Source organism: Manis pentadactyla, unplaced genomic scaffold, assembly GCF_030020395.1.
Source record: "Manis pentadactyla isolate mManPen7 unplaced genomic scaffold, mManPen7.hap1 scaffold_385, whole genome shotgun sequence".
Lineage (NCBI taxonomy): Eukaryota > Metazoa > Chordata > Mammalia > Pholidota > Manidae > Manis > Manis pentadactyla.
The window spans coordinates 507-11497 of record NW_026644768.1 but is presented as its reverse complement, the minus strand read 5'-3'; the positions used below and the strand labels follow the sequence as shown (position 1 = coordinate 11497).

General features: G+C 37.0%; 1 long non-coding RNA gene across 2 annotated transcripts; it reads right to left on the bottom strand.

Annotated features, from left to right (window-relative positions):
- Positions 1–2475: 2475 nt before the first annotated feature.
- LOC130682377 (uncharacterized) lies at positions 2476–10268 on the bottom strand. 2 transcript variants are annotated; one of them, XR_008995594.1, is made up of 6 exons: positions 8515–10268; positions 7103–7174; positions 6087–6214; positions 5837–5925; positions 4222–4355; positions 2476–3432 (listed from the first exon to the last, which is right to left on the bottom strand). It is a non-coding gene; the product is annotated as an uncharacterized LOC130682377 (long non-coding RNA). The 2 variants fall into 2 exon arrangements; XR_008995593.1 differs by lacking the exon at positions 8515–10268 and having other exon boundaries at positions 7103–7835.
- Positions 10269–10991: the final 723 nt, after the last annotated feature.

The following is a 10991-nucleotide window of genomic DNA, read 5'->3' as shown; positions in this document are numbered from 1 at the left end:
GTGCGCAATTTAAGTAGTAGCTTAAAACCTATATATGCTGAAGTTACTCTACAAGAAGATATGTCAAAGAAATAATCTTCCCATGTTTTCTTCCGCCTGCTACTTCTATAGCTTTTCTTCTTCCTTCCTAATTACAACCCTTAAATAGAATTCGTGCCTCATATCAAATTTACCGAGTATCATAATTCTTCCAAGTGGTAAAGATACCTCAAGACAAATGCTGGGCATAGAAGCCACAGGGCATAAATATGCAAAGAAGTAAAAAGCTAACCTTTTCAAACAATAAGGCTTCCCTCTCACTTACCAACTTCACATTTCCCTGTATGGCCCCGGAAGATGACTGGTTAGCCAGAGACGGCTAAGATTCCTCAAGGGAGGAACAACCTAAGACAGGCACAGTCGCAGGGGGGCCATCAGGTGAGAAATTGGGGATCAACAGAGGTGAGGCTTAGAACCTCACCCCCCCTGTTCTGAGAGAAATCTTCTGCATACGTGGATGTTTTATGGCCCTTGTCTAGCTTGGATTAACACATAGTCTACAGGCACACACCTGATCATCTACATTTACTCTCTTACAATACTAAACTATGTTTTCTACCTTTATCTTGTATCTACCTACCACTTCAGCATTTTATTAAAAATAATAATAATAAAGAGAGAAATGTGGTATCCACATATAAATCAAGTATAAAAACCAAATGAGTATTCATATTTGAACTGACTGTTTATAGTTCATGATGCATGAGCAAAACCAAAAGTTTCTGTGATGACTGCCCTTGTACTGTTCACTATGTAACTTATTCATTATGTAAGAATTTGTTCTACATGTAAGAACTTGTTTGTTATGCCTCAGAAGATTGGAGACTGACGAAAATTAGGCTTGGGGTGGATTAATGATAGTGCATTGAGCATTGACTCCCCTATACAGAATTTTATTGTCATTAACAACCATTTGATCAATAAATATGAGAGATGCCCTCACAAAAAAACAAAAACAAAAAAAAAGGACAGACTTCCAATGTTAAAATAAATAAGTAACCGGGATGTAATGTATAGCCTAAGGAATATAGTCAAGATATTGTAACAGCTTGGTAGGGTGATAGCTGGAACTTATAATTATGTATATAAATGTTCCACCACTGTGTTGTACACTTGAAACTAATGTAATGTAATACTGTGCGTCAACTACCCTTCAATAAAAAATAATTATTTAAAAAAAAAAAATAAGAGATTCATTAATAATAATCCCAAACATGTATAAACCTAAGATGTAGTTTTAAAATATGAGGCAAAAATCGAGTGACTAAAAGCAGAAATATGCAAATTTGCAAATATAAATGGAAATATTAACATACTTCCTTCAGTAATTGAGAGCATAAAGAAAAAAATCAAGACCTCGAATATCTGAAAAACAAAACTAACCAGTTTGAACCTAAATGCTATTTATAGACCTCAGTAACCAGCAACTGCAGACTTCACATTCTTTTCAAGTGCACATGAAACTTACCAAAATAGACCATATCCTGAGCTGTTAGGCAAACGTCAATAAAGTTCAAAGAACTGAGCATCAAAATATAAGTTTTATGTTCACAGTGCAATCATACTACTAATAAATATGACAGCTTACAAAGTTTCTTGACATTCAGAAATAAGCAACACACTTCTGAATAACTCATGTCTCAAAGTGATCACCATGGACTGTAGAAATGTTTGGACTGAATGGTAGTAAACTATCAAATCACAGCAGCTAAGCAGCATTGAAGGGAAAGTTCTAACTACATAATAGGAAAAGAAGAAAGTGTTGTAAGTCAGTGATCTAAACTTCCATGTCCAGAAGCTAGCAAATAATAAGAAAATTAACCTCAAGAAAAAAAAGAGCAAAATAAATAATAAAGAAGGGAATGCAAAAATGGATGGCTGAATGGATCCAAGTGAATAAGGAATGCGGCCCTCCTCTCCCCCTTCAAGAGAGCTCAGCTCAAAACCAGACTCACATCGGGAGGCGGCAGGACGGGGCTTCTTTCTGGCCCGCTGGTGATGGCTTATTTCTTGACCTCAGTGCTAACACCACAGGTGTGATCACTTTATGACATTTCATTTAGCTGTACATTTATTCTATGTGTACTTTTTCTATATGTGACTATTATACTTCAGTAAAATTTTTTTTTAAAACAGATGTTATTATTCACAATAGTCAAGATATGAAAACAAGCTGAATGTCTAAATGTCCATCAGAGGATGAATGAATAAATAAGACTTCACACACATATATACACCATAGATTATTGAGCCATGAGAAAGAAGGAAATCCTACCATTTGAAACAACTTGGATGAACCTTGAGGGCATTATGCTAAACGAAATGTCAACAAAGAAAGAAAAATACTGCATACTATCACTTATATGTAGAATCTAAAAAAGCCAAACTCAGAGAAACAGAGCAGACTGGTGGTTACTGGGGGGGGATGGGGGGGAGAACAAAATGGGGAAAATGGGGAGGCACTGATCAAAGGATACAAACTTTCAGTTACAAGATTAATAAGTTCTGGGGACCTAATATACAGCCTGGTGATTATAGCTAATAATACTGTATGATATACATGAAAGTTGGTGAAGAGATCTTCGAGGTTCCACCCTCCGCCTCACCCTGAACCTTTCTGCACAGGTCCTAGAAATGCAAGGAAACACCAAACAGCACGTCACAGAGCTCCTCATCTCCCTCGCCGCTCCCTCCCATCCTTCATTTCCCTCGTTCTCCATGTGGGGTGCACTCTTGACCAAAGGGCAATCCACAAGAACCTAACTCTATAAATGTGATAATCATTATTAAGGACTGAATACAGACATGTTCTTTGCAGTCTTGAAAAGCAGACAGGAAAGGCAGCATCATGCACACACACTATCGATTCACTGACACTGAGAAAACCATCTGTAGAAAACAGAAAAAGACATCAAGGAAAGAAGCTACAGTGCATGCTTTGGTTTAATTTATTACCTGAATCATTAAAATCAACGTCACCAAGCCACCTGAAGCCTCACTCCACGTATAGTGTCAGAGATAAGCAAGCATGCACTTGCGCTGGTAAAGAATTTTACTATTTGTCAACTCACATTGCTTCCGAGGAGAGACTAAAACGATGATTGACACACACAGGAGGAGAATTCTCTACAAAACTGAGAAACACAATTAGAGTCAAATCCAGAAAAAAAAAATCTTATTGTATCCCAAAGTGACAATATTGGCAAAATGAATTTTCTTTGAAGCAAAAGACTGGCATCTTTATTATCCTAAAACTGGAGTAGCATTCAAGATTCTGAGGATGAGCAGTAAAACAGTTATCTTCGTAGCTTCTAAGAAATAACCTTTGCATACTTTGAGGGCTTGGCACTTGATGTTTCTTCATTCTTTTTTCTTTTGTTAACTTCTCGCTCACTGCAGAATAAAAAAAGCATAGGGAATTTTTTTCTAGGGTTACTATTGAATTTGTTTAACCAAGTATTTCTCCAATTCTAAACATTAGCAAATCTAACACAATTTTCTCATATCCAAAAATTATCTAAAATGCTCTTTATACTAATGAGTACTGACTGTTGCAATTTTCATTAATACTTTCCTGGCAATGCTATCAACTGTCGTAAATTCAGTGACTATACTGTCATACAAAATTGTATGAACCTATAAGACCGATTTCTTTTTTCCTTGATCAAACTTATGGCTGTCATATAGAGAGTTGTTCCATTTCTTTTTATTTTTCCTATTAAATTATAACTAAATTCTCCAGTATTGATTGTTTTCTATATAGTTATAGGACGTGAAGGCTTGGAAACATTTTTTAAAATGCTATCTCCTTGCATCCCTACGAAAACTGTCCTGTATAGCAACCATGTCCTTTATATACAGGAGGAACGGAGACACTGTGAAGTGAACTGGCCTGTCCCATGCTCCTTAGTTCATAAGCTTCCCCTTTGCATGTCCTGATTCTATCACTGTACAATAGCTTGCGATCTCTTTCCCAGGTGCTCCAACCATCATTGTTTTTCATCATCAAAATAAAAATTTCTTTTGAAAGTGCTTTGCAAAGTCACTGCCAACTTCTAAATTGAAGAGCAATTGTTCTATTTTGAATGTGTGATGTCAAGTGCGTAATTTTCGATTAAGAGGAAGTGTTTTTTTGCAAACAGGCACAACATATCAAACGAAGCCATAAACCTCTTCACGTACAAGTACAACATGCTCTGACACGTGGCACACTTGTTGGGGTGCATCTTGTCATATGGACCTCGAACAGGATCATAGTCTGCAGTGCACACCAGCTTTCAGTTTCTCACCATGTCCCGGAATTCATGGCACTGATCCTGCAGGTAGGAGTGAAAAAAAATAAGATGTTACTATGATAATCTGATCGTTACAACTGAATATAAAATTGCTTGGTTAGATACAAACTCAGACACTTGAGGGGAAAATAAAAACCTAGGGAAAATTACATCTTAGAGATGAATACGTTTTAAAGGCACCCTAATTCAATATCTGCTTAGGAAGTGGGAATCCTCTGCATAGAATCCCAGGCAAATAATTGTCTTGCCCCCATAGAATTTTACTACCATCTAAGGCAGTCTGCACAATATTTAGACGATGTTCACTAAGCTGAGCACCAAATCCGTCTCCCTACATTTTTGATCATTGTTCCACACATAAAAAGCTCTGGAATGAATTAAAGGGATGCTCTTTTAGCTGACACAAACATGTCAACACACTTTCAGCTTTGTTCCTCAAGAATGAAAATAAAAAAAAATGTTTCTTTATCAAGTTTGTCTTTTAACAGTCACTGTGTTGTGTCTCTAATGGATTTCCTTTGGTTGTTATTTTAAAAAACCTCTAAGATAAACACTCATTATCCCCTTTTGCAAATGGGAAAACATAAGTCTCAGAGAGATTAAGCAATTAACGTCAATGCTGGATTGTGATCAGAAATCTGCTAACAACCAGGCTATCCTTCTTGTCTTCTTTGCTTTTACCTGGCAGAGAATAAAATTCCTATACATTTGTAAGAAGATAGAGCTGCCTTTTTGTTCCCTGAAAAATAAGAAGGACTTACTTACACATATATAGGGAGTATTTTTTTTGTTTGAAATTTCTAAAAACAGATTTTTTTAAGTGAAAAAATTTGATCCAGATTAGCCTGGAGAGATCATTTGGAGTTGTACAATAAAGTTTTTTCTCAAAGCTGTTCACCTACCAAAATGTTTATCAGATTCATTTTCTTTTAATGATAATTATTATTAATTTTTTATCTATTTTGGTCAGTATGGACCTAATGAAAAGGTGGCTTATTATGGGAAGACCTTTCTGGGGAAATTTCTCTAATTCACTTGTTTAACTGGAGTCCAGGGACGGATTAGAAAAGATTATGGTGCGTCATATTCTATCTATTAGTGTTGTAAAGCATTGGACATTATTTTTAAAGCCCCAAAATGAACACAAGGCGGCAATGGAATGCCAACTCAAGAACTTATCATCTAGGTTAAGTTTTTGATACATTCTTTTTTTTAATTTTGGTATCTAATTGCTTGATGATATGTTTTAACACTTCAGAAAAGAAATTCACTTCGTAGCAACGACAATTTGACCGTCGTCACGGGGCGCACGGACACATGGGGACTGAAGGAGGGTCCCTCTCGGGACGCTGAAGAGCGTGCTGCCTCTATCACATCAGGCCGGGCCTCTCTTGTTTACCGCTGTGTCCACAATGACTGGAACAGACTCCGTAAGTATCTGTTGAATGAATTAACTTTATGACCAGCCGTCCAGATCTAAGTATCACCTGTCAAACACGCACCCGTCAAAACCTGCTTTTCGTTGTTCTTCTCTCCTGTGCTTCCCGTGTTCTCCTTGTCTTTCTTTTTTCTTTCGGCTGCTTCTCTTTCCCTTGAAGAAAAAAGTGTAAAGAAACAATGCTACCAAAGGGAACAGACACTCATCAGTTACTAGATCTGCTTTAAAAACGTGTTGTTTTCTCAAACTGATGAGAAATGATTATTACTACTTTAAGACTCACAATTCAAGGGCCATTTTTGGAAACTACTCACAGCTGTTCCTTACACATAGTGCACTTATTGCCACATGTCCTGCAGTCTGGACCATGGACAGAGTCACTTTCTCGGGTGCAGATAAGTCGACCATTTTTCATTTGGCTTCTAAACTCATCACATATATCCTGAAAAGAAGGCAAGGTTATATAGGAAATGGCTGTTTTCACAGAGTTACTTGATTTGGCTTAAACATCTGAAGATTTTGACTCAAGTGAGGCAACCACTTAACCTTGCTTTGGAGGCAGTTTAATGACCCACAAAGATGTCCACATTCAAATTCCTGGAAACTGTAAACATGTTGCCTTATATGGCAAGGAGGAATTGAGGTTGAAGATGGAATTAAGATGGCTAATCAGCTGACTCTAAAATGGAGAGATTGTCCTAAGTCATCTAGGGAGACCCAAAGTAATTACAATGGTTCTTATGAGTGAAAGAGGGAGGCAAGAAAATAAGTGTCAGAACGATGCAGCATAAAAACGATTCCATCTCCCCAAGCTGACTTCAAAGACAGCCACAAGCCAAGGATTACAGGCAGCATCTAGCAGTTAGAAAAAGGCCAAGAAGACCCTCCTCCAGAGCCTCCACCAAAGAATACAGCCCTACTGACATCTTGGTCTCAACACAGATCCATTCAGGACTTCTGAACCCAGCGACATATGGTAATAAGTTTGTGCTGTTTTAACCCCACTTTTGGTAGTGATTTGTTGTAGCAGCTGAATCTCATTTTCCCCATCTATAATATAAGGTCAGAAAAAGTATTCGAGCAGGCTCAGAGACTTAAACAAACTACTATTTTTTAAAGTGCTTTGTAAAGTGTTAGAGTGGAAGCTTTCCATTTGGCGTTAAATTTCTATACTGAGCAAGTTACCAGTGATATTCACGTGAATGATGGCTTCCCACCTACTAAGGGCAAGATCACGGGTTGGCAACACTGACACCTCTTTCCATATATTTGATAGATAAGTGTTGACTTACAGGAAGACCATTCTTGCCAAATTAAGGTAATGACTCACCTTTCCTGAGTTGCTTCAGTCCCATTTGATCTGTTGCCGGGATGCTTATTTTTTTCCTTTGCTTCTATTTGCCTAGAAGAGAAAAGAGCCAATAGTCATCTTGTTTACATATACTCAGGTTCAGAAGGAGCTTCGGAGGGTGTGGGCAATAAGCCACTTCCTTCACAGAGAATCGCTCTGCATAGCCCCAAGATGGACAGGCAGCTCAGTTATTATTAAGAAGATCCCTCATCACAGGTAGATACTCTAAGGAAATCAACTCAAGCAATTTCAGAGTCTCCTTTATTTGTGTCCAAATTTATCTCCCTATAACGTCCATCCTTTTGTCTTATTTCACACTTTCAGGCCAACACAGAACAAGCCTGCTGAATCCATGACCTCCAGGCATTAAGGCTTCAGACATTTGAAGGCAAGTTTTGGGTCTCCAGGTCCAGCTTCCCACAGCTCTCTCACTTTCCATCAGAAGCTGTGGTTTTGGAACTCCAGCGGAACACTTACCCCTCACCCTGCTAAGTGTAGTTACCATTGGTCACCACACAAACATTTTACGATATCAGGAGCTTTATTCCCTATGCTGTACTTCCATACATACAAGGAACTCACCATTCTAGTTCCTTCATTTGTAGGTCAACCCATTATATTATTTCTTAAAGTATGGAGCCCAATTTTGATTGAAATCCCATGACTTTATATTTCTTTGAATCTTCAGGATATATTTTACCACCCCTTACCTATTTCTTACACGTGCAAAGGGAACTCCCTAAAAAGAATATTCATATTTCATATATATATACATATAACACACACACATGCATATGTATATATTCATGCTACATACACTCATACGCATGCTTGTTTTGGTACCAAGTGAAACTTTGGAAGAGAAATATTTTGTATACAATTTGCAGTATTCGGATCTTGGGTCAACTGCACCAGAATCACCTGGACTCCTTGTTAAAAATCAGATTACTGAGTTCCAATCTAGATGATGTCAATTAAACTGTCAGGATGGTCAGTGAATCTGAATTTTATAAAACCTCACAGGTGATTCTTACTGCACATGGAAGCTTAGGAGCACTGACACAAATCCTTTATCAGAAAGGGAAGAGATTTAAAAAGGAAAACAAAATATGATCCTAAGATACTTTTTAGATCACCTTCCTCAAGGGCAGGTGATCTAGAAAGTATCTTAGGATCATATTTCACTTGGTACCAAAACAAGCATGTGTATGACTGTATGTAACATGAATATATATATATGCATGTGTGTGTGTGTTATGCATATATATATATGAAATATAAATATTCTTTTTAGGGAGCTCCCTTTGCACATGTAAGAAATAGGTAAGTGGTGGTAAAATATATCCTGAAGATTCAAAGAAATATAAAGTCATGGATTTTTAATCAAGTACCTTTGGGAAAAGAAGGTATCCGTAATGATTCAGATTGCTGGTATTCTAGTTACAGTCATGGCTATGCTCAAAAACCTCCAGTGGCCTCTGATCACACAAAGAATAAAATTCAAAGTTCTTCTCTTGGCCTAAAAAGACTTATATGATCTTTCCAAACTCATTTCCTGAAATTCCCATGCAATAATCTTGAGACACAATGACCTCCTTTGTTTCTCTTTTTTTATTGAAATACAGTTGACATACAATAAATATATGTTAGTTTCAGGTATACAATGCAACGATTCAACAATTATATGCACTATAAAATGCTCACCGTGATAGGTGTAGTTACCATCTGTCACCACACAAAGGTATGACCATACTGACTCTCCCCATGATTTATTTAATTTCTATAACCAGCAGTTTGTACCTCTTTATCCCCTTCACCTGTTTCACCCTCATCCCTGTCCCCACTTCCTCTACGGCAATCCTTTCTGTTTCTTGAGCTTGCTAAATTCTTCTTTTTCAAACATTTTTTATTGACATACAGCTTATATATAATATTATATTATATTGGTTTCAGATAAATGACTTAGTTATTTATCAATTATATACATTATTAAATGCTCACCATGATAAGTGTAGTTACCATTGGTCACCACATAAAAATTTTACAATATTAGGAACTTTATTCCCTATGCTGTACTTCCAAGCCTATGACTGAATTATTCTATGGTTTGAGGTTTGTACCGCTTTATCCCCTCCGCCTGTTTCAGCCATCCCCTTACTCCTACGGTAACCGAATGTCCATTCTCTTTGTTTACGAGTCTGTTTCTGTTTTTTTTTAATTGTACATTTTTGTCCATGTGCTCTTGAAAAGAATGTATATTCTACTGTTTTTGTATGTAACATTCTTAATATATTTGAATACAGTTGCATGTCATCTGTCACTCAAATCCACTGTTTAGTTATTGGTTTTCTGTCTGAATGACCTATCCACATTATGTAAGTGGGGCATTAAAGTCCTATACTATTATTATTTTACTGTCAATCTCTCCTTTTATGTCTGTTAATATTTGCTTCATATACTCAGGAGCTCCACTGTTGGGTGCATAAATAGTTATAATTGTTACAGCTTCCTGCTGGATTGTGCCCTTAATCACTATGTCATGTAGCTTCTTTGTCTCTTGTTGCAGCCCTTGTTTTAAAGTCTATCTTGTCTGACAGAAGTATAGCTACTGCAGCTTTTTTCTTTTTCCTATTTTCATGGAATATCTTTTTCCATCCCTTCAGTTTCAGTATTTAGATTTAAAGTTAATCTCTTTTGGCAGCAAACAGATGGGTCTTGTTTTTTATCCACTCGGTCACCCTATGTATTTTGATTGGGGCATTTAGTCATTTACATTTAGAGTACTTATTGATAGGTATGTAGTTATTGCCATTTTGTCAAATGTTTCACGGTTGTCTTGTTCCTCTCTTACCCTCTTTTTCTCTTGCTCTCCCCTTGTGTATTGCGACTTTCTTAAGTGTTACATTTAAATTTGTTTTTCCATTTTCTGTGTATCCATTATAGGTTTCTGGCTTGTGGTTACAATGGGGTTCTTAGAGGATATCCTACACACATAGCAATCAATGGTAAGTTGATGGTTACTTAAGTTCCAATGTATTATTACAATACATTTTTTACTCCCCCTCCTCCTTCTTTTACACCTTTTTATTTAGTGACTCCCTTAACTAACTTTTAAAATGTAATTGATTACATTACTTTGGTCTTGACCTTCAGACTAGGTTTTAAGGGACTGATCTACTATCACTGATACACATTTGTTTTTACCTGTGAAATTTTCATTTTCAGATTTTTCTTGCTTCTAGTTAGGGTCTTGTTTTCCTCTTAAAGAAGACCCTTTAACATTTCTTGTAAGGACAGTTCAGTGGTGGTGAACTCTTAAAGTTATTTTGATCTGTGAAGCTCTTTATCTCCCCTTCCATCCTGAATGATAACCTTGCTGGGTGGAGTATTCTTGGTTGTAGGTTTTTCTCTTTCAGAACTTTGAATATATCGTGCCACTCTCCTAGAGTTTCTGCTGGGAAATCAGCTAATTGTCTTATGGGGTTTCCCCTGTATGTAACCCGTTGCTTTTCTTTTGCTGTTTTTAAGATTTTCTCATATTTTCTGATCCTTGATACTTCAATCATGATGTGTCCTGGTGTGGGCCTACCTGTGTTTAGCTTGATTAGGGCTCTCTCTGCTACCTACACCTGGATGTCTGTTCCTTTCTCTGGTTTAGGGAAGTTTTCAGCTATTATTTCTTCCAATAAGTTTTCTACTCCTTTTACTCTTTTCTTATGGGACTCTTATAATGCAAATGTTTAGATGTTTGATATTGTCCCAAAGCTCTCTTCACTTATCCTCATTTCCTTTTTTTCTTTCTTATTTCTGTTCAGCTTGAGTACTTCCTATCACTGCCTTCCAAGGTGCTGACCTGCTCTTCGGGACC